The sequence below is a fragment of the Osmerus eperlanus genome, chromosome 23 (assembly GCF_963692335.1).
Source record: "Osmerus eperlanus chromosome 23, fOsmEpe2.1, whole genome shotgun sequence".
In the NCBI taxonomy this organism is placed as follows: Eukaryota; Metazoa; Chordata; class Actinopteri; order Osmeriformes; family Osmeridae; genus Osmerus; species Osmerus eperlanus.
In genome coordinates, this window is record NC_085040.1 from 11828818 (window position 1) to 11852015 (window position 23198).

The following is a 23198-nucleotide window of genomic DNA, read 5'->3' on the forward strand; positions in this document are numbered from 1 at the left end:
TGACATCTTTCAATAATTGTTTTGTTTAATTTCCTCAACAGGCTCTGCTGGTTCTTATTAAGCTGATCAGAGAAGTGGATCTGTGCCACATAAACTGTGGCATGTGGGAACACTCTCATGCAGACCCGTAGTAGTTGCTGAAGCTGTTTCAGTGAAGTGTCTGGTTCCTGTTCAGAGAGACAGTTGACCAGGCCTACCGAGAGTAATACCTTCTCTGTTTCCAGGTGGGGTGTTAGCTTTGCTATTACCCCCCTTAGATGTTCACAATCGGCTCCCGGGAAACTGTCTATCTGGATGTTCTCACCTTCAAAGGTAGGTATTTTAGAGAGATTCGAATCTCCTACAACTATTACGGGTTTAACAACCTCCAAGTTCCAATCATTAATTTTTCTCTTCCTGTTAGGGTGTCTAACGGGTTCCCTCCGACGGGTGGTCCTGGATGGCGGCTGGTGGCGAGGACTCAGGTAAGTGGGGTCTGGGGAATTAGGGGGAAAGGGAAGAGGGGGAGGGGAAAGGTTGGGGTTAGGAATGGAAAGGGGAGGGTTGAGTTTAGGACCAGGGGTCTGGACCAGGATAGGCCTCCCATCAGTCCCCATAGAGGAATTGGGTTCAAGGATGGAAGGGGGAGGGAAGGGGGTGGGGGTGGGGTTAGGGTTAGGTTTGGGTTAGGGTAGGGTTAAAGAGAAAAACTGGATGGTCTTAAAAAGCGCGGGCCTATCATTTCTGTGTTTAAAAATATATAAAAAAAGAAAGGAAGGAAAACAGAAGTACAAAAAACGTGTTGTGAAATAATGTGTGTGTTTTCTTTTACAGGTGCTGTGTGGTGATGGCTGAGTGGATGGTGCTGAGGATTGGAGGACCAAGGTAGGTGTTGTTGAGTTTGTTCTTTAGTGTGTAGATCTATGTGCCAGTATGTAAGTGTGTGCGTGTGTATGGATACATAGTCAGGTGAGTTATGTGTGTGTATATTATTTTAAGTAATGTATGCGTAAGAATATGTATGAGTGGGTACATGTATATGTTCCAAAGTGTTGTGAGGTAATGTGTTTGTTCTTTTGCAGGTGCTGTGTGGCGATGGATGAGTGGATGATACTGATCAAGGTAAGTATTGTTGAAGGTGTAGTCTATTTATGAGTGAAGTAGGTCCTGTATGAGATGAAGAGTGTTATGTTTTTTCATTCAGTCCCAGGGGTGTAATTGTATTTAACTGTGTGATCCATTTTCTTTCGGCGTGTTTCCGCTGTCCACTGGACCACCCGGACCCCGACTCCACACCAGATATGATGAGGTGAGTGACGGGGTACTCCTGGAAGTGTGTGACGAGTGTTGTTTGTAGGTGTGCCCGTGAGATGTTGTACAGATGTTGTTTGAGTCTGGTGTCTATTGAAGAGCCGGTTTCTCCTATATAGTGTTTGTGGCAGAGGGTGCAGGTGATGATGTATACGGCGTTCGAGGTTTGTAAGGTGAGGTTGTCCGGGACCGGAGCTGATGTGTGGCTGTGAGGGTTTGTAATGAATTTTCTGTATTTATAGTGAAGTGTATGAGGTTTGGCTGCTGGAGAGGGCATGGTGCTGAATTTGGTGTGTATGAGTATGTCCTTTAAACTTTTATTTCTTCTGTATGCCGAAATGATCCTGTAGGGTTTTAGTGCGGGGTATGTGCGTTGGGCCGTGGTGAAGTTGTGTTTGAGTGCATGTTGCAGGGGTCGAGTTTTGTGTGAAAATGTGGTGACTAGGGGAATGATTATTAACGGGTCCGTGACGGTGTCTGAGGTGAACGGTGTGCCGGTGTTGGTTGTGGGTGGTGGGGCCAGGGGGGTGAAAACAGAATCCTGAGTATTGTTAAAATCAGGATCGGGAAGGATGGTGGGGTTAAAGGGCGGGTAAACAACCAGTGGGGAATTAGGAAGGGTATTAAAGGTAGGGTGGGGACGGGAAGGCAGGGTGGAATTAAAGGTAGAGTGGGAATGGGAAGGCAGGGTGGGGTTAAAGGGCGGGTTGAAGGGACCTTTAAAGGGAGGGTTGGGTTTGGGCCTAGGGTTAAGGGGAGGGGTGGGGTTACAGGGAGGGTTGGGGTTGGGTATGGGGTCGGAGGGAGGGTTGGGTTTAGGCCTAGGGTTAAAGGGAGGGGTAGGGTTACAAGGAAGGGGATTAAAGGTAGGGTGGGAATGGGAAGGCAGGGTGGGGTTAGAGGGCGGGTTGAAGGGACTTTTAAAGGGAGGGTTGGGTTTGGGCCTAGGGTTAAAGGGAGGGGTGGGGTTACAGGGAGGGTTGGGGTTGGGTATGGGGTCGGAGGGACTTTTAAAGGGAGGGTTGGGTTTAGGCCTAGGGTTAAAGGGAGGGGTGTGGTTACAGGGAGGGTTGGGGTTGGGTATGGGGTCTGAGGGGTTGGGGTTAGGATGAGGGACCAGGTTGGGTGTAGCTCTTGGGGCGGGCAGAGAGGGGTTAAAGGGAGGGGTGGGGTTACAGGGAGGGTTGGGGTTGGGCGTGGGGTCCGAGGGGTTGGGGTTAGGGTGAGGGACCAGGTTGGGTGTAGTTCTTGGGGCGGGCAGAGTGGGGTTAAAGGGAGGGTTGGGTTGGGGTTTAAGACGGCGGATGGAATTGAAGATGGGGTAGTGACGGGGTGTTGGATGAGGTCCCGCAGCAGGGTCCCGGGAGGTTCAGGGCTAGGAGGGGGGTTGGGGGAGGATGCAGGATACGAACCCGGTGTAGGGTAAGGGGAGGGATTCGGGGGGGATGGGGAAAGGAGGGAGAGGGACCGTGCTGCGGGTTGTGTATGAACTGATGCTTGTGTTTGGAGTGTAGGAATTGTGTGTGATGTGTGTGTCGTGTGTGTGTTGGTTGTGTATGTGTCTACGTGTGGTGCGGTGGGTGTATGTGTGGGCTGAGTGGGAGAGAGGGCTGCCAAAGTGTCGTTCTTGATTATGCGCAGAAACCGTTTGGAATATCCCCTGTGCCTAAGTGCGTGAAATAGTGTTGAGATGGCTATGTGTAAATCTTCTTTGTGAGAAGATATTCTATGAAACCGGATTATTTGTGATTTAACTATACCTTTAAACGTGTGCTTGGGATGGTAACTGTGTTTGTGTAATAGGGCGTGTGTGTCTGTGGGTTTAAAGTATACGCGTGTCTGTAGTGTCTTATGTGTTGTATTTATTGGGTGAAAATATACTGTGGTGTCCAAAAAGTGAATTTGCTGTGGGTCAATTATGTATTTTACTGTTATTGACGGGTGATGTGAGTTGAGTATGCGTATGAATTCCGTGAAATGTTTGATGTCGTGTGGTCATGCTCCTATGATGTCATCTAAAAATCTGTAGTAAAATGATGGTTGTAGTGGACACCTTGACAGCGCTTCTCTCTCCCACTCAGCCATGTATATGTTTGCATAGGCGGGTGCGAACTTTTTGCCCATAGCTGTTCCCGATGTCTGTAGATAGTGTTTATTGTTAAATAAAAAGTCATTGCTGTCTAAACTAATTTGGAGTAATTGTAAAATGTCCTGATCCGGTCTATTGGGGTCTGGGTGTTTTTGGAATAATGACTTGACAGCCTGCACACCCATAGTGGTGTTAATGTTGGTGTACAGGCTGTCAATGTCAATGGTGAAGATGTGTGTGTGGGAGGGAACAGCTATGGGCTTGAGCTTCTCCAGGAAATGGTAGGTGTCTTTGAGGTAACTGGGGTGGCGGGTGGATAGGGGGTTGATGTAGTGATCAATGTATTCCGATATGTTATATGATTCGCTGTTGCAGTCTGAGACTATGGGTCTACCAGGAGGAACTTCAAAGGGAATGGTCCAGGTGTCCGGTTCTTTATGGATCTTGGGAAGTAAGTAAAATAGTCTCTGTCGTGGTGTGTCTGGTCCGTATAAGTAGTCCCGTTGTTTGGCTGTAATGTATTGTCTGTTGTAAAGTGATTTGATGATAGTCCTGAGTTTAACCTGTGTCTGTGGTTGTATGCTGTCCGGTATGATCTTGTAATGTCTGTTGTTGTTTAATTGCCTGTTTGCTTCAAAAATGTACTGGTGGTTATCTAAAATGACTATCTTGGATCCTTTGTCCGCTGGTTTGATGACTATGTGTGTGTTGTTTTTAAGTGTTTGTAGTGATTCTCGGAGTGTGGTCGTGAGGTTGTCTGGTCTGTCCGTCTGTGTGTTGTTGTGGTCCCGTAATGTCCTTCTGTCTGTCTTAATGAGGTGCCTGATATGGTGATCCACCTGGGAGAGTTTGGGCTCCCAGGTGGAGGGCTTGATAAATGGCAGGTGAATGTCATTGTCCGTGAAGTCAAAGTAGTCCAAAATCTTGAGTCGTCTGTGGTATTTGTGAATGTCCCTTTGAAGTTCCTCCTGGTCAAAAGTGGTGGGGCGGGGAATGAAGGTGAGGCCCCTCTCCAGCAGCGCTATTTGTGTTAGTGTCGGATGAAATGTTTTGGACAGATTCAGTATGTTGGAGTTAGACGGTAGTGGTGCGTGAGAGAGCTGAGAGGCGGAGAGAGGGGGGGCAGTAGATGTGTGTGTCGTCAATAGGTGAGTGGTGATGTTAGAGGTATCCGGGTTGTGGGTAGGGGTGATTATAAATTTAGTTGTGCACACCAGTGTGAGAAAATTGCTGTTGCTGTTTCCGGTGTCCAGTGAATGGTGTCCCTAGTGGTGCGGAATGAGTCCTTCGGTATTTCAAAGAGTGTGGGTAGATGTGTGCTGATGTAACCGTTCATTATCTTGATGTTTTGTTTCTGTTGTGGGGTGAGAAGTGGTGAGTGGTTTATGATGGGGACATAGATGGTGGCGTTGGGGAAAGTGCTCTGTGCTTCCTTGTGCATGCTTGCTAACTGTTTCAGTGATGTCTGGTATGGGTCGTGGTCCTTGTTGTTGAGACCCACCGAGAGGACCACCACCTCTGCGTGTGGGTGTATGTCTGTTTTTTCTAGAACCTTTTGGAAATGATAGAAAGTGGCCCCAGGGTAGCTGTCCACCTGTGCCATAGGGTTCTGGAAGGAGGGGATTCTATTGAGGTTAGAATCCCCAATGAACAGATGGGACTTGGTGCCCTTGATCGTCCAGTCCGCCACCTTGCGTGAGGGGCGAGCTATATGGTAGGAGGGTTTGAATGATGTGTGTGCGTGAGAGGAGGTGGTTTGGCTGTGTGATGGAGGCTGGGGACTATGTGTTGGTTCTAAAGATGTGTGTGCGGAGGCGCCAAGTCGTGGAGAGTCCCCCACAGGCCCCTTGGTAGGGTGGAAAGGGGAGGGCTCAGAGCAGGCTTTCTCCAAAGGTGATTTGCCTTTTAGGTGCCCTTTCATCATTTTAGCCTGCAATGAGGGCCTGTTTTTTGGGGGACTCTCCTGTCTGGCGCCTGGGGAAGGGAAAAAAGAGGGTTAGGGTTAGGTGTGACATTAATAACGAAGAAACACCCTGTGGGACCCCAACGGGACCACAGTACAGGTGAGACCCCAATTAGGCACGCGCACCTGAAACCCCACTCACTCCGTCCCCCTGAAATGAATGAATGAGCAGGAGTCTGTTTTATAGGCTCCTCCCTTTCCACTGCCAGACCTATTGACCAATAGGAGTAGTATTAGTAACCCTCAGGGAAACAATTGTCCGAAGACTTTACTACCACCTATTGTTACATAGGATATTCTTCTTGGACGTATTGTTCCTGATGATCCTATGTCCATGACTTGTTTTCTTCTTTCCAACCTGACCCTATTGGCAAATAGGAGCCTATCAGTATTAACAACCCCCAGGGATGACATACTGTTGTCCGAAGACATTAACACTACCCATTGCTAAGGTCATCAGAATAAAAAAATCTTGTGTCCAAGTCTTCATCCAACATCTTGTGTCCAAGTCTTCTTCCAATAACCTATGTTCAAGTCTTCATCCAACATCCTGTGTCCAAATCTTCTTCCAATATCCTGTGTCCAAGTCTTCTGTCACTGTCTGGTCTTCTTTCAGACCTAACCTTTTTTGGCAAGTAGGAGCCTATCAGCATTAACATCCCTCAGGGATGACATACTGTTGTCCGAAGACTTTAACACTACCCATTGCTAACACAAGTACAGCTGTCTTAGCGTCTGTCAGTCAAGTAAAAGTGAGAAATAAATCCAAATGTGAATCTAAATTGTGGAAACACATCATCAGTAGTATACCTAGGATCATCGGGCGTTTCGGCCTTCGAAACACTAGACACCCTCCCCATAGGCAGGCCCACCAGGGTTGATCAAATCCCCAGTGTGTGTTTCCAGTCCAATTGGTAAATCAACATATAAATTTGGAAAAAATAGTCTGGTCCACAGAAAAACAGTCCATCCTAATGCAGTCTTGAGGTGTAACTGGGGATAATAAAGAAAATACAAGCGGAATACATATACATCTATTAATTAAACAGCCGCCTTGAACCAAAGCGTCTTTACAATAAAAAGTCACTTAACAATAAAACAACATGAATGTCAACAATAATACTTACCAATAAAAAGTCACTTAACAATAAAACAACATGAATGTCAACAATAATACAACATGAATGTCAACAATAATACTTACCAATAAAAAGTCACTTAACAATAAAACAACATGAATGTCAACAATAATACAACATGAATGTCAACAATAATACTTACCTGTGCTGGGAGTAAAAGAGGGTTAGGGTTAGAAGAGAAAGCAAGGAGGGTTAGGTTTAAGACAAGAAAGAGAGAGACCCACCAGGGGCCTAGGGTTGGGGTTAGGATAGGGTGCAGGTGGGGTTAGGGTCGAGAGCAGGAGGGTTGGGTTTAGGTAAGAGAAGGAGAGGGAAATTAAATCAGTGACTCATACAGGGTCGACACCCACAGGGCGAATGACACTGTTGCCCACAGGGCTTGAGTCGAATTCTCCCGTCCAGCCCAAAGGAATCAATCCCAGGGGGTGGAAGGCAGAGACAGAGTAGGAAAAGCAGGGAATAGTGAGGAAGATCTGTTTGACCCGGTCCAGAATGATGTGAAAAAATCCTGTAGAAGACTGGAATGAGGAAATCCTGTTTACTTCAGTCCAGAGTGTTGTGAAAAATCTTGTTCAATCTTGTCCAGAGTGTTGTGAAAAATCCAAAAATAGGAGAGTAAGGCCACAGGCCATCTTACAAAAATTGTAGAGTGAACAAAACCTTGTAAAATATCTTCTTGAGGCAATATAGTAAATAAGAGCGGAAATGGAAAAGGGGGCAATAGGAGCAAGTAGGGCCAAGGCCCCGGCAGAGTTAGGTGTGACATTAATAACGAAGAAACACCCTGTGGGACCCCAACGGGACCACAGTACAGGTGAGACCCCAATTAGGCACGCGCACCTGAAACCCCACTCACTCCGTCCCCCTGAAATGAATGAATGAGCAGGAGTCTGTTTTATAGGCTCCTCCCTTTCCACTGCCAGACCTATTGACCAATAGGAGTAGTATTAGTAACCCTCAGGGAAACAATTGTCCGAAGACTTTACTACCACCTATTGTTACATAGGATATTCTTCTTGGACGTATTGTTCCTGATGATCCTATGTCCATGACTTTTTTTCTTCTTTCCAACCTGACCCTATTGGCAAATAGGAGCCTATCAGTATTAACAACCCCCAGGGATGACATACTGTTGTCCGAAGACATTAACACTACCCATTGCTAAGGTCATCAGAATAAAAAAATCTTGTGTCCAAGTCTTCATCCAACATCTTGTGTCCAAGTCTTCTTCCAATAACCTATGTTCAAGTCTTCATCCAACATCCTGTGTCCAAATCTTCTTCCAATATCCTGTGTCCAAGTCTTCTGTCACTGTCTGGTCTTCTTTCAGACCTAACCTTTTTTGGCAAGTAGGAGCCTATCAGCATTAACATCCCTCAGGGATGACATACTGTTGTCCGAAGACTTTAACACTACCCATTGCTAACACAAGTACAGCTGTCTTAGCGTCTGTCAGTCAAGTAAAAGTGAGAAATAAATCCAAATGTGAATCTAAATTGTGGAAACACATCATCAGTAGTATACCTAGGATCATCGGGCGTTTCGGCCTTCGAAACACTAAACACCCTCCCCATAGGCAGGCCCACCAGGGTTGATCAAATCCCCAGTGTGTGTTTCCAGTCCAATTGGTGAATCAACATATAAATTTGGAAAAATAGTCTGGTCCACAGAAAAACAGTCCATCCTAATGCAGTCTTGAGGAGTAACTGGGGATAATAAAGAAAATACAAGCGGAATACATATACATTTATTAATTAAACAGCCGCCTTGAACCAAAGCGTCTTTACAATAAAAAGTCACTTAACAATAAAACAACATGAATGTCAACAATAATACTTACCAATAAAAATAACATGAATGTCAACAATAATACTTACCAATAAAAAGTCAGGGTTAGGGTTAGGGTTAGTGACAGATCTCAACCCCTTGCAGGGTTGGAGTGGCACTGGCGCTAGCCCCCTGTGTTGGACTGTGGAGGTCTATTGTTCCTGTGAGGATGTGAGCAAAAAGGAAGAAGGAGATTTGAAGGTCTGTAAGGTAAGTGTTTGAAAAATTATGAAACATACAGTTTGTCCTCTATGAGGGTGCAAGAAACCGATGTTTCACCCCTTTTCTCTCTCCCCAGGTGGATCCCTCGACATTGAATGCAGCAAGGAAGGTAAGTGCAACTGCATTTTTTGGAGTTGGGATCCCCCACATGGCGGGGCAACAAGCACCCAACAAAAATGTAATAAATCATAATTCATAGTATTATTATTACAACAGAAAACACATATACATATTAATATATATGAGAACCCGCCATGTGGAGGATCCCAACTACCTGTAATGTCTACAGGTACCCCCAAGGAAGACCAAGGTAAGCTTTTTTCCAACACTCCCTAATGTTTGAATAGGGCCTTTTTGGATTTTTAATATTTTTCATTTAGCCCTAGCGGGTCAATTGTTTTTAAAAGGTGTATCCAGGTCCTTTCAGCCTTCTGTCGTTGAGTTTTTGTCCACTCTTTATGGCTCTCCAGACCCTCAATCCCCATGTTGTTAACCCCATGCATTACAAAGTGCCGGTAAAGGACTGTATCCTCGTTTCCTCTCCTGACCTGATACCTGTGCTGTTTAAAACGGATCTCCATGGAGTATCTGGTTTCTCCTATGTACAGTTTCTGGCAACTGGAGCATCTGATAGCATAGACCACGTTGTAAGTTTTAAAATCAATGCTATTCCCTATAGGTACCCCCCTCCCAGAATATCTATTCCCAATATAGACATCCTGTTGGAAGTGTTGTTGTTCTGTTAGGGATACCTTAGGTTTTTTATTCAGGCTCGAGTGTACCAGTTTATCTTTAAGATTTTTGTTTCTCCTGTATGCAGAGATCAATTTAAAATCACCCAGGTCCTCCAGGGTCTCCTGGGCCTGTCCAAAGTTGAGCCTCAGCTGGCCACCCAAACGTCCAAGAGGATGAGAGAACGTTGTGACCACAGGTATAATTTTCTTCTCATCATTTTGCACTACATATCTCCCATTTGTTTGAAACACCCGCCTCACTTCACTCCTTATCCCCCTCAGGAACCTCCGAGAATATCCCCGAGGCCTCAGGGCTTTAAAGAGGACCGATGTCGCCTCCTCCACATCACTAAGGTGAGTACAGATGCGATGGAATCTGATCAATTGTGATTTGACCAGACCCTCATATGTATGCTTAGGATGGTAACTGTTTTTGTGGAGCAATGCATGCCTATCTGTTTCCTTAAAGAAAACTTTAGTGGCTAAAGTTTTTGTTGTTGCTCCCAAACTGGATGAAAAGAATACCTGTGTGTCTAAGAACTCTAATGTTTCCCTCTGGATGTTGTGTGTTATTTTGATGGCCGGATGATGTGTGTTTAAAACTTCCAAGAATGCTTTAAAACTCTCCATATCTCCCTCCCAGATACCAAAGATGTCATCCAGGTACCTCAAATACAGCGACGGCAGATGGCGGCATTTCACAAATGCTGATTCTTCCCACCCACACATATACAAATTGGCATAGGCTGGGGCAAATTTTTTGCCCATCGCTGTACCATGGATCTGGAGGTAGTGTTTGTTATTAAACTCAAAGTCATTCCGGTCAAGGCTCATCTTTAACAGTTCTAAAATATACGCATCAGGTCTTCCTGGAACAGGAAATTTATTAAAAGCAGCTCTTATTGACTGTAGGCCCAAGGTCGTATCTATGTTGGTGTATAGAGAGTTAATGTCAATAGAAAACAAAAACGCATCAGCTGAGACTGAAATTAACCCAACTTTTTCCACAAAGTCATACGTATCCTTTATGTAGGAAGCATGTTTGTGTGAAAGAGGGTTAATGTGCAGGTCCAGATACTCAGCGATGTTAGACGACTCTGAGCCACAGTCACTCACTATTGGTCGACCACAGGGAACCCGGCCTGGGACAGTCCATTGGTCCAGGGCCTTGTGTATCTTCGGCAGCAGGTAGAAGACTCTTGGCCTGGGGACATCCGGCCCCAACAGGTAAGTCATTTGTTTTGATGTTATTATGTCATCCCGGAACATATCACACAAGATGGATCGGATCATGATCTGTGTCTCGGGCTGCATTGAATGTAATAAAGGTGTATAATGATCTCTGTTGGCCAATTGCCTCTCTGCTTCCAATAGATACTGTGTCCTGTCCATAATCACAATTTGTGATCCCTTATCTGCTGGTTTGATTACTAGAGCCGGGTCGTCCGCCAGAGTCTTAACCCTCGTGCTGCCTTCGGGTCACATGACCCAAAGGTTCATAACGAACCATCGTTGTGTTTACCCAATTTTACCCAATACAAAAACAAATAAAAATAATTTTATTTTAACCTTCGCAATGTGGGGGGTCTGAGACAGCCCAACGGTTAAAAGAAAATGCTTCACTTTGTTTTTGTATGCGGTAAAGTTGTCGCAATACGACGGTGGGTCACAATGACTGATGGGTCAGAACGACCCGAAGATAACACAAGGGTTAATGGCTTGGAGTTCCTCTATGCTCAAATTGTAAGTATGTTCCGGCATCGGTCTAAAAGCCCTTAAGGCTTCCAGATCTTTTTTGATAAGGGTCTCAATTGTGTTTGACACTCTCCCTGGCACCCAACTAGACGGGTCCGTGAAGGGTGTATGGACATATTCATTTTCATAATTAAAATGATCTAAAAGCTTCAATCTCCTGTGATACACATGGAGATCTCGGCGTAATTCCCTGCGGTCTGGCTGCCTCGGAGTAGGAATGAAGGTAAGTCCCAGTTCCAACACTTTTTTCTCGACCTCATTCAGTCTATAAGACCTCGAGAGGTTCATAATGTTGGATGTCGGAGCTGTATCATCACACTCATCTCCGTCTAGTTTAAAAATTCAAGCCAAAGTTTAAAAATTCTATCCGCAGTTTCCGGAGTCCAATGGACCGGGTCCCTTGGCATCACACAGAAGTGGCGTGTCTCCAAGACAGGTAAGTATTCACAATGTTTAACAATATCCTTATTGAATCTCCTTAGTAGGCTCTTTTGTTTGTCATTCAGCCTATCTGAGAAGTGGATCTGTGCTACATAAATAGTAGCATGTGGAAATGCTGTGTCACACACTGCTAGAAGTCGTCGCATCTGTTTTAGTAACGTATCAGGTACGTTCTCCTTTAAACAGTTCACCAGGCCCACAGAAAGGATAACCTTTTCTACTTCTGTGTGAGGCGTTAGCTTTGCTATTACTCCCCTCAGGTGATCACAAGAGGCTCCTGGGAAACTGTCCACCTGAATGTTGTTATCCTCAAAGGTGGGTATTCTTGCGAGATTAGAGTCTCCATATTAAACGGATTTTTGCAACAGGGAGTCGGAACAGGGGCTCGCTCCGTCCGCTCCGCGCATCGCCCCGGTATTGCAGCGTCTCCGGGAAGGGTGCACTCTTTCTAAGCGTGTCAAAGAGAAAAGCTAGTGAAAAAAAGGGGGTGTGGGCGGAGCCCTGTCGGCCGGTGGTGTTTTCCCGCCCTTTTAGATATAAAAAACAAAAAAAAACAAAAAAAAAGTGAGGTGAGTGACCTCAAGGGGGGGGGGGGGGGGGGGCGGCTGTGAGTGAGTGAGAGAGAGAGTGAGTGAGTGAGTGAGTGAGTGAGAGAGAGAGAGAGAGAGAGAGAGAGAGAGAGAGAGAGAGAGAGAGAGAGAGAGAGAGAGAGAGAGAGAGAGAGAGAGAGAGAGAGAGAGAGAGAACTGGCTGACAGTCAGCGGCCGAGGTGAAAAATGGGAAGGCAATCGGAATGAGTTTTTTATCGCCGTGTCAGCCCACACCAACACGGAGTCGACTGGCTGGAAGGCGCATACGATAAACACGTAGGGATCTTAATCGAGAAAAAGCGATCCGTGAAATGGAGAAATTGCGGCGATAAAAGAAAAGCCAAGCGGGCGGGCCGAGCCCCTCTGCGGCCCGTGGCGTTTCCGCGCCTTTTTTTCCCGATAAGGATGCGGTTCGCCGCCGCGGACGGGTGAGTCAGGGCCAACGGAGGGGTTGGGGGTAGGCCGTTTGGGCCGTTTCAAATCGGCACTCTGGTTCCCCTTCAGCACGCACAAGCCTTTCGCCTTTTACTAAAGACTTCCGTGGAGGGGAACGCCGACGAGTGGAACGTGGTATTTTTGGGAGGCTTTGCCCGAGGGAGGGCAGAGCCTGATGGACGTGTGACAAAAGCAGGGTAAGGTTGGCTTTGGGGTTGAGTGCGTGCGTGCGTGCGTGCGTGCAAGGCAGGTTTTGTTTTTGCATCTTCTGTAGCCGTTTCAATTCTGTTGCCTTTTCCTTTGATTTCCTCTTCCGTCCCCGCTTCTTCTGCGGCTTTTGGCCTGGGCTTTCCGCTTCCGTCCCTGCTTGGCTTTGGGGTTAGGTGCGTGCGTGCGTGCGGGTAAGGCTTTTGTCTTTGCTTCTTCTGTAGCCGTTTCAATTCTGTTGCCTTTTCCTTTGATTTCCTCTTCCGTCCCCGCTTCTTCTGCGGCTTTTGGCCTGGGCTTTCCGCTTCCGTCCCTGCTTGGCTTTGGGGTTAGGTGCGTGCGTGCGTGCGGGTAAGGCTTTTGTCTTTGCTTCTTCTGTAGCCGTTTCAATTCTGTTGCCTTTTCCTTTGATTTCCTCTTCCGTCCCCGCTTCTTCTGCGGCTTTTGGCCTGGGCTTTCCGCTTCCGTCCCTGCTTGGCTTTGGGGTTAGGTGCGTGCGTGCGTGCGGGTAAGGCTTTTGTCTTTGCTTCTTCTGTAGCCGTTTCAATTCTGTTGCCTTTTCCTTTGATTTCCTCTTCCGTCCCCGCTTCTTCTGCGGCTTTTGGCCTGGGCTTTCCGCTTCCGTCCCTGCTTGGCTTTGGGGTTAGGTGCGTGCGTGCGTGCGGGTAAGGCTTTTGTCTTTGCTTCTTCTGTAGCCGTTTCAATTCTGTTGCCTTTTCCTTTGATTTCCTCTTCCGTCCCCGCTTCTTCTGCGGCTTTTGGCCTGGGCTTTCCGCTTCCGTCCCTGCTTGGCTTTGGGGTTAGGTGCGTGCGTGCGTGCGGGTAAGGCTTTTGTCTTTGCTTCTTCTGTAGCCGTTTCAATTCTGTTGCCTTTTCCTTTGATTTCCTCTTCCGTCCCCGCTTCCTCTGCGGCTTCTGGCCTGGGCTTTCCGCTTCCGTAGTTTCGGCCGTTCTTGGTGTGGCGACCGAGTGGCCCAGCCGGTGCACGGAGGGTCCGCGCGCGGGGGGCGTCCGATAATGCGGTCATCGCTTCTCGGCCTTTTGGTTGAGATTAAGAGCAGTATCGACCTATATCGATACTAATCGAAATCTCTCCTTGGGCCGTGGGCGATCGACCGGCCGGTGGGCGTTACCCTTTTCAGTTGGTTTTTGTCCTTATCATTTTGAATTTGATTTGTCTTGATACTGCGTTTGATTTCTGTCTCTGTCTTGTTCCCAGGTCCACAGACGGTTACCGGAGCCAGTGCTGGAGGAGGAGTCACTCACCGGAAATTTCCATTCTTCCACTGGCCTAGCCCAGTGCTAGGCCAGGTGAGTGCCTCCAAGGCCAGTACTTTTCCGGTCCCCCTGTGGGCCTTGTCTTGTGTTTGTACAGTTTAGCCTGTTTTTTTGTTTAGCTTCTTGTTTGTTCTGTGTGTCCTATTTGTTTAAGTATTGTTAGGTGTTTCCTTTTTGTCTTGTTTATTAGTTTGTCCATAGTTTGTTTGTCCATAGTCCTTTTTTGTGAGTTTAAGTGTTTGTTTTGGTGTAGCCTAGCCACCAATCCTTGATTGGGGGCAGGTGTGTCTAGTTAAGTGTTGTTTGTCAGTGTTTTTTCCGTGCCGCCAGTTGCCAGGCCTAGCAAGCCAGGTAATTGGTGGCAGGTGTGTCTTGTTAGTGTGAGTGTTTGTCCCAATAGTTTTCCGTTTGGTGTATTCTTGTATTCTTGTCTTGTGTCTAAGTATTTTTTGTGGTTAATTTCTTTTGGCCGGTCTTTTCAGTTGCTTTTCTTTGTTGATTTGGTTTTTGGTGGGGTGTTTGTGTAGTCCAGTTCAGTGTTTGTTACCCTCCATTGTATTGTTAGTGTGCCCCTTCCCCTACCCCCCCCCCCCCCCACACCAGTGTTTGTCTTCCCCCTACCCTCTTGTGTTGGTGATCCCTCCCCCCCCCCCCCCCCCCTCCTGTTCCCTCTTGCTGTGTCACCCTCCCCTCCCACGTTTCTGATTGTTTTTTGTTCAGTGTTGTTCGTGCCTCCAGGATGTCGGCCGCTCGTGCCGGCATGAGGAGGCACAACAGTGTGCGTTTCTTGTTCAAGGTGGTGGGTGGAGTGAAGGTGGAGATGTCCAGGTTGGACTTCTCCAGGAGGTTGCTGCAGAGACTGCTCAGGTTCACACCGGCCGAGCTGAACTGCATCGTGGCCTTGCCTGCTGGGCAGGGCTTCGATGTCAGTTTCAGCACGGTTGTGGTGCTGAAGGAATTCTGGACACGTTTTGAAGTAAGCAAAGATCAAGTGACCCAAACGTTTTGCGTGGAAAAACTGACTGACAACACCTTGAAAGTGGTGATTGTCAGGATGTTTAATGAGACTGTGAACCCCGAGGATATCTGTGTCTGGTTGAAAAGGTACTGCACAGTTAAAGGGGTTCCAGTTAGAGTGAAGGATCTGGATGGCATATGGAATGGAGCTTGGAGAGTGCCCATCCAGCAGGTTCCAGATCCGACAGGTTTTGAAGGACTGAGGCAGTTACCCTCAATCATAGTGTTGGGGGAGAACAGGGGCTTCGTGCACTACATGGGACAGCCAAAGTTATGCAGAAAGTGCATGAAGCATGGGCACCTCGCGGAGGCGTGCCAGGAGGTGGTCTGCGGAAAATGCCGGGAGATCGGGCACGTCTTCGCGGAGTGCCCAAATGGGAGAGCTTGCAACTTGTGTGGCGAGCTCTCCCACCTGTTCAGAGACTGTCCTCAGTCCTTCGCCAACAAGCTCCGGGCGGTCAGGGCGCCCGTGGAGCCTGTGGTGGCCGGTAGGGGGCCCGTTGAAAAGAGGGCGGAGGTGGCAAAAGAGGTGGCGGAGGGAGCAAAAGAAATGGAGAAGGTAGCGGAGGAAGAGGTGGAGGAAGTGGTGGCGGACCCTGTTTTAATTCCTTTTAAGCAGGTGGCCGCCGAGCACAGACAGTCGATGGAGAAAGAGCAGAGCGCGGGAGAGGAGGCTGGGGGATCTGAGGAGACAGGAACCTCCAGCCCCTCTCCCAGCACCAGTGACTCGGCGGCCAGCGATGATTTTATCCAGTGTGGGCAGCTTTTACTTGGCAAACGAGATAGAGATCTGTCCGCTGACATCGATCCAGCCAGTAAAAAGGGGAGGCCTGAAGTGAGCTCTGGAGAGTCAGATTCCTCTCCTAGGGTATTTCCTTCCAGCTCTCCGAACCAAGTGTCGTTTTTAAACTTGAACCTTACGACCTCCACCCCCAAGGAGAGCTCAGGCCTCCCCAGACGCGATAAGAAGAAAAAAGCAAAAAGCGAAGAGGTAAGTATTGTTTTATGATTTTAGTACCTGTTTTATTGTTTTACCCTCTTTTAAGGTTCCCACGTTTTTAGTTTTATGCACGTCCTTTTAACCCCTTTTACCCTTTTAATGGCGCTCACTTTTAGCACCATAAATGTAAGATGTATCACAACCACTTTTAGGGCGCAGTCCGTTTTATCATTTTTAAGTACTGTAAAAAGCGATGTGATTTTATTACAGGAATGTGGACTGCCTTTTAAAAACTCCTATTTTAAGTGGGAACGGATGTGGAGCCACGGGCCCTCCTGCTGGAGCGGCTCCAATGCTAACAAAAATGACGGAGTGGCGGTTTTAATAAAGAATCCACATGTGTTGGTGAAGGGGTGCACTGTTTTTAGAAATGGACGGGTGCTTTTACTGAACTTGACTTTTTTAGGGAAAGATTTTAAAGTAATCAATGTGTATGGTTTTAGTGATAAAAACGAACGTTTTACCCTTTTAGAAGATCTGCAGTCCCACCTGCTAGGTAGGGCTCCCCTTATTTTAGCAGGGGATTTTAACAGTGTTTTAACCAGGGCTGACAGAAGAGGTGCAGGGGTTGATTTTAAGGTAGACAAGGCATCGACCTTTTTAAACAGTATGGTTAGGGACTTTAGATTTACCGACTGTTTTAAGACCTTGCATCCCAGAGAGGAGGGCCTCACCTGGTTCAGTGATGATGGCACCAAAGCCTCTCGCATAGACTACTTTTTTACCAGGGACGCCCCCCCAACCGATGCTAGATTGACCCCGGTTTTCTTCTCGGACCACTCTATGCTGTCCTGCACCCTTTCACTATCCTCGGGTGTGACTGTAGGGAAGGGTCTGTGGAAACTGAACTGCTCCCTGTTGGAGGATGAGGAGGCCGTAAGGCAGTACAGGGAGCAGTTCAGGGACTGGCAGACCCTCCAGGACTGTTTTGACACTAGAGCACAGTGGTGGGAGATGGTGAAGGGTAGGACCAAAGCCTTTTTTAGTCAGTTAGGGAGAGATAGGAAAAAGAAAACAGATAGGTGCATGGTGGGACTGCAGAAACGTTTAGAAAGATATTTTATTTTGCGAAACCAGGGCATTGATTTTAACGATGAGATAAAAGCAGTAAAACAAGAGATGGCTATTTTATCGTGGGAAAAAAGCAAGGGGGTTATTTTAAGAAGTAAAGAAAGAGATCTAGAAGAGGGAGAAAAATGCACCAGGTACTTTTTTAAGAACATTTTAAGTAGGAGTGGGACTATGTCCAAATTAAAAAACAAGGAAGGAAATATGATGATGGAAACTGATGACATTTTAAAAGTTGTAGAAACTTTTTATGGGGAACTGTTTGGGGAAAAAGAAATTTTAAAAGAACGAACAAAAGAGGTTTTAGGGTTTTTAGAAAAAACAGTCAACCAAGATGGAACACTAGAAAAAGACTTTAGTATGGAGGAATTGAACAAGTGTTTTAATGGTTTTAAGAGGGGGAAGTCTCCGGGGGCAGATGGGCTGCCTCTGGAGTTTTATCTCACCTTTTGGGACATTTTAGCACACGACCTCCTGACTGTTTTTAAAGACTTAGAGGACCTCGACAGACTTCCAGACAGTTTTAGAGTAGGGATAGTGTCATTACTCCATAAAAAAGACGACAGGACTGACCTGAAAAACTGGAGACCCATCACGCTTTTAAATTTTGATTTGAAACTTTTTAGCAAACTTTTAGCAAACAGAATGTCCACGGTTTTAGGTTCAGTGATCCACCCGGATCAAACCTGCGCCATCCCGGGAAGGAAGATCACCGACAGCCTCGTGCTGATCAGAGACGCCATCTGTCTTGCGAGAGACAGAAACATTCGTTTAGCAGTACTAAATTTAGACTTTGAAAAAGCTTTTGATCGGGTCTCGCACCAGTACCTGTTTCAGGTACTGCAAAAAATGGGCTATCCGGACAGGTTTATAGCGTGGGTGGGGCTGTTGTATAGGGGTATACACAGCAGAATCCTTGTTAACGGGAAACTCACAAACGCAGTTAATGTCCACTGCGGCGTCCGTCAGGGTTGTCCGTTATCTCCCCTTCTCTTTGTCTCCTGTATCGAACCCTTGGCGCAGGTCTTGAGAAGGGACCAACGGATCACTGGGCTGGGAGTCCCGGGGAGCGGGGGACTCTCAGCCAAATGCGTTTTTTACATGGACGACGTGAACGTTTTATGCACCGACCGACCCTCCATCGACAGGACTCTGGACAGGACTGACTGGTTCGGACTGGCGTCAGGGGCCAAACTGAATAGAGACAAAACAGAGGCCCAGTTTCACGGCCCCTGGCGCGCACAGGACTTGACAGGACTGCCACTCACAACGCAAACAGACTTAAGGGTTCTAGGGGTAAAATTTGACCGGCTAGGGCTAGGCAGCGGGAACTGGGGTGGTCTACTTGGGAAGACTAGGCAACGACTGGCTTTCTGGGGACTACGTGACTTGACCATCGAAGGACGTATTTTAATCATAAAAACTGTGATTTTACCCCTGTTTTTATCCGTTTCAGCCATCTTCCTGCCTCCCAGAAGAGTGCTTTTACTCCTCGACCGCATGGTTTTTTATTTTTTATGGAAATCCAAGTGGGAGAGGCTGAAGAGAGAGGTGGTGAAGAGGAGTGTTTTAAAAGGGGGGAGGGGCCTCCCAAATTTTGTTGTGTTTTTGTCCAGCAGGTACACCGCACTCCACGTGAGCCTGGCCAGCCAAGACACCAAGACGGGCCTGTTGGTGAGGTTTTGGCTGGGGGGGTACCTGCGGACCTTGAGGCTCCTCCCCATCGACCTGAGGGTCCCGGTGGCTTTTAACTTGCCACCAGCATATAGTATTTTAAAAAAGTTTTTGAAGGATTTTAATCTTGAACAGCAGACAGAGCGAGTTTTAACTAACCATCGTTTTATTCTCTCTGTTGTGCAGGAGGGGGAGCCGGTGAGTCCAGTGCGCGGGCTCGCGCTAGGCGAGCCCTCCACGGTTTGGCGCAACGTGGCCCATCCTGCTCTGCTGAACCGGCACCGCGACCTCAACTGGATGGTGGCCCATGAGATCCTCCCGGTCAGAGCCGTCATGCACTCCCGGGGCATGGGAAGAACATCGAGGTGCCCACGGCCGACTTGTGGCGGAGAGGAGACCGTGCGGCACCTGCTCTGGGAGTGCAGGGCCGCCCGGGACCTGTGGATCCAAGCGGGGCCCCTGATAACCCCGAGCCTGCCAGCAGGGGAGGTCCTGACAGCACAGCTGGTGCTCTACGGGGTGAGCCAGAGACCCATACCATCGGGACAATTCCGCCAGCTCTGGCTCACCCTGACATGCTATAAAGAGGCACTGTGGACCTCCAGAAACCTGCTGGTGGGGAAGCGCGTGGAGACGGCCACCCAGGCAGTGGCGAAGCTGGCTACAGGGACCCTAGGGTGGTACGTCCCACGCGCCATTCGGAAGGGGCCCCCACCCACGTGAAGTGGTCCGGGCGGCCGCGGCCTGACTGCGCCGGAATGGCTGCCGTGGTCGAGGATCTCCGCTGGGCCACAGAGGAAGAATGGAGCGGTGACCGGTTCGGCGGAGCGGGAGGAATCGGCCCCGTTTATGGACTCCAAGCTCCCCCTTCTTTGCACAACAGAGACTTTTAAAACTTTTACACACATTTCTTATCATGTCTTAACCCTGTTTTGATGTAACACTTTTTATGGCTTTTATCACACTGTGTTTTAAAGTATTGTTTTGTTTTAAGTATTGCCTTTTAACATACGTACTTTTAAATTTGACCAAGCACGTGTTTTTTATCCAAATTTATGCCTTTTTAAAGTGTCTTAAGACATGCAAATTGAAAATGTAAAATTATACTTGAAATGTGTTTTTAATGCTCTGTCTGGCTGCAAATGATCAATAAATTCTTTCAAAAGAAAAAAATCTGTTCTTATCAGTTTAATATCTGATATGTCCTCCATGCGAGGACAACATATTAAACGGATTTTTGCAACAGGGAGTCGGAACAGGGGCTCGCTCCGTCCGCTCCGCGCATCGCCCCGGTATTGCAGCGTCTCCGGGAAGGGTGCACTCTTTCTAAGCGTGTCAAAGAGAAAAGCTAGTGAAAAAAAGGGGGTGTGGGCGGAGCCCTGTCGGCCGGTGGCGTTTTCCCGCCCTTTTAGATATAAAAAAAAAAAAAAAAAAGTGAGGTGAGTGACCTCAAAGGGGGGGGGGGGGGGGGGGGGCGGCTGTGAGTGAGAGTGAGAGAGAGAGAGAGAGAGAGAGAGAGAGAGAGAGAGAGAGAGAGAGAGAGAGAGAGAGAGAGAGAGAGAGAGAGAGAGAGAGAGAGAGAGAGAACTGGCTGACAGTCAGCGGCCGAGGTGAAAAATGGGAAGGCAATCGGAATGAGTTTTTTATCGCCGTGTCAGCCCACACCAACACGGAGTCGACTGGCTGGAAGGCGCATACGATAAACACGTAGGGATCTTAATCGAGAAAAAGCGATCCGTGAAATGGAGAAATTGCGGCGATAAAAGAAAAGCCAAGCGGGCGGGCCGAGCCCCTCTGCGGCCCGTGGCGTTTCCGCGCCTTTTTTTCCCGATAAGGATGCGGTTCGCCGCCGCGGACGGGTGAGTCAGGGCCAACGGAGGGGTTGGGGGTAGGCCGTTTGGGCCGTTTCAAATCGGCACTCTGGTTCCCCTTCAGCACGCACAAGCCTTTCGCCTTTTACTAAAGACTTCCGTGGAGGGGAACGCCGACGAGTGGAACGTGGTATTTTTGGGAGGCTTTGCCCGAGGGAGGGCAGAGCCTGATGGACGTGTGACAAAAGCAGGGTAAGGTTGGCTTTGGGGTTGAGTGCGTGCGTGCGTGCGTGCGTGCAAGGCAGGTTTTGTTTTTGCATCTTCTGTAGCCGTTTCAATTCTGTTGCCTTTTCCTTTGATTTCCTCTTCCGTCCCCGCTTCTTCTGCGGCTTTTGGCCTGGGCTTTCCGCTTCCGTCCCTGCTTGGCTTTGGGGTTAGGTGCGTGCGTGCGTGCGGGTAAGGCTTTTGTCTTTGCTTCTTCTGTAGCCGTTTCAATTCTGTTGCCTTTTCCTTTGATTTCCTCTTCCGTCCCCGCTTCTTCTGCGGCTTTTGGCCTGGGCTTTCCGCTTCCGTCCCTGCTTGGCTTTGGGGTTAGGTGCGTGCGTGCGTGCGGGTAAGGCTTTTGTCTTTGCTTCTTCTGTAGCCGTTTCAATTCTGTTGCCTTTTCCTTTGATTTCCTCTTCCGTCCCCGCTTCTTCTGCGGCTTTTGGCCTGGGCTTTCCGCTTCCGTCCCTGCTTGGCTTTGGGGTTAGGTGCGTGCGTGCGTGCGGGTAAGGCTTTTGTCTTTGCTTCTTCTGTAGCCGTTTCAATTCTGTTGCCTTTTCCTTTGATTTCCTCTTCCGTCCCCGCTTCTTCTGCGGCTTTTGGCCTGGGCTTTCCGCTTCCGTCCCTGCTTGGCTTTGGGGTTAGGTGCGTGCGTGCGTGCGGGTAAGGCTTTTGTCTTTGCTTCTTCTGTAGCCGTTTCAATTCTGTTGCCTTTTCCTTTGATTTCCTCTTCCGTCCCCGCTTCTTCTGCGGCTTTTGGCCTGGGCTTTCCGCTTCCGTCCCTGCTTGGCTTTGGGGTTAGGTGCGTGCGTGCGTGCGGGTAAGGCTTTTGTCTTTGCTTCTTCTGTAGCCGTTTCAATTCTGTTGCCTTTTCCTTTGATTTCCTCTTCCGTCCCCGCTTCTTCTGCGGCTTTTGGCCTGGGCTTTCCGCTTCCGTCCCTGCTTGGCTTTGGGGTTAGGTGCGTGCGTGCGTGCGGGTAAGGCTTTTGTCTTTGCTTCTTCTGTAGCCGTTTCAATTCTGTTGCCTTTTCCTTTGATTTCCTCTTCCGTCCCCGCTTCTTCTGCGGCTTTTGGCCTGGGCTTTCCGCTTCCGTCCCTGCTTGGCTTTGGGGTTAGGTGCGTGCGTGCGTGCGGGTAAGGCTTTTGTCTTTGCTTCTTCTGTAGCCGTTTCAATTCTGTTGCCTTTTCCTTTGATTTCCTCTTCCGTCCCCGCTTCTTCTGCGGCTTTTGGCCTGGGCTTTCCGCTTCCGTCCCTGCTTGGCTTTGGGGTTAGGTGCGTGCGTGCGTGCGGGTAAGGCTTTTGTCTTTGCTTCTTCTGTAGCCGTTTCAATTCTGTTGCCTTTTCCTTTGATTTCCTCTTCCGTCCCCGCTTCTTCTGCGGCTTTTGGCCTGGGCTTTCCGCTTCCGTCCCTGCTTGGCTTTGGGGTTAGGTGCGTGCGTGCGTGCGGGTAAGGCTTTTGTCTTTGCTTCTTCTGTAGCCGTTTCAATTCTGTTGCCTTTTCCTTTGATTTCCTCTTCCGTCCCCGCTTCCTCTGCGGCTTCTGGCCTGGGCTTTCCGCTTCCGTAGTTTCGGCCGTTCTTGGTGTGGCGACCGAGTGGCCCAGCCGGTGCACGGAGGGTCCGCGCGCGGGGGGCGTCCGATAATGCGGTCATCGCTTCTCGGCCTTTTGGCTAAGATCAAGTGTAGTATCTGTTCTTATCAGTTTAATATCTGATATGTCCTCCATGCGAGGACAACATATTAAACGGATTTTTGCAACAGGGAGTCGGAACAGGGGCTCGCTCCGTCCGCTCCGCGCATCGCCCCGGTATTGCAGCGTCTCCGGGAAGGGTGCACTCTTTCTAAGCGTGTCAAAGAGAAAAGCTAGTGAAAAAAAGGGGGTGTGGGCGGAGCCCTGTCGGCCGGTGGCGTTTTCCCGCCCTTTTAGATATAAAAAAAAAAAAAAAAAAGTGAGGTGAGTGACCTCAAAGGGGGGGGGGGGGGGGGGGGGGGCGGCTGTGAGTGAGTGAGAGAGAGAGAGAGAGAGAGAGAGAGAGAGAGAGAGAGAGAGAGAGAGAGAGAGAACTGGCTGACAGTCAGCGGCCGAGGTGAAAAATGGGAAGGCAATCGGAATGAGTTTTTTATCGCCGTGTCAGCCCACACCAACACGGAGTCGACTGGCTGGAAGGCGCATACGATAAACACGTAGGGATCTTAATCGAGAAAAAGCGATCCGTGAAATGGAGAAATTGCGGCGATAAAAGAAAAGCCAAGCGGGCGGGCCGAGCCCCTCTGCGGCCCGTGGCGTTTCCGCGCCTTTTTTTCCCGATAAGGATGCGGTTCGCCGCCGCGGACGGGTGAGTCAGGGCCAACGGAGGGGTTGGGGGTAGGCCGTTTGGGCCGTTTCAAATCGG

The 23198-nt window shown here is 48.6% G+C and overlaps 4 non-coding genes and 2 pseudogenes across 4 annotated transcripts in view; all 6 read left to right on the plus strand.

Moving 5' to 3' along the window:
• Nucleotides 1–11781: 11781 nt before the first annotated feature.
• Nucleotides 11782–11908, plus strand: LOC134010173 (U2 spliceosomal RNA; annotated as a pseudogene).
• A 626-nt stretch (nucleotides 11909–12534) lies between these two features.
• Nucleotides 12535–12652, plus strand: LOC134010176 (U5 spliceosomal RNA). The gene has a single exon (XR_009928323.1). It is a non-coding gene; the product is annotated as a U5 spliceosomal RNA (small nuclear RNA).
• Nucleotides 12653–19878: 7226 nt separating this feature from the next.
• On the plus strand, nucleotides 19879–20055 carry LOC134010171 (U2 spliceosomal RNA; annotated as a pseudogene).
• Nucleotides 20056–20644: 589 nt separating this feature from the next.
• Nucleotides 20645–20762, plus strand: LOC134010178 (U5 spliceosomal RNA). The gene has a single exon (XR_009928324.1). It is a non-coding gene; the product is annotated as a U5 spliceosomal RNA (small nuclear RNA).
• Nucleotides 20763–22455: 1693 nt separating this feature from the next.
• On the plus strand, nucleotides 22456–22646 carry LOC134010169 (U2 spliceosomal RNA). The gene has a single exon (XR_009928319.1). It is a non-coding gene; the product is annotated as a U2 spliceosomal RNA (small nuclear RNA).
• A 551-nt stretch (nucleotides 22647–23197) lies between these two features.
• Nucleotide 23198, plus strand: part of LOC134010179 (U5 spliceosomal RNA) — a 118-nt gene continuing 117 nt past the window's right edge. The window contains exon 1 of the small nuclear RNA XR_009928325.1: nucleotide 23198. This exon is cut by the window's right edge and continues 117 nt beyond it. This is a non-coding gene — a small nuclear RNA (U5 spliceosomal RNA).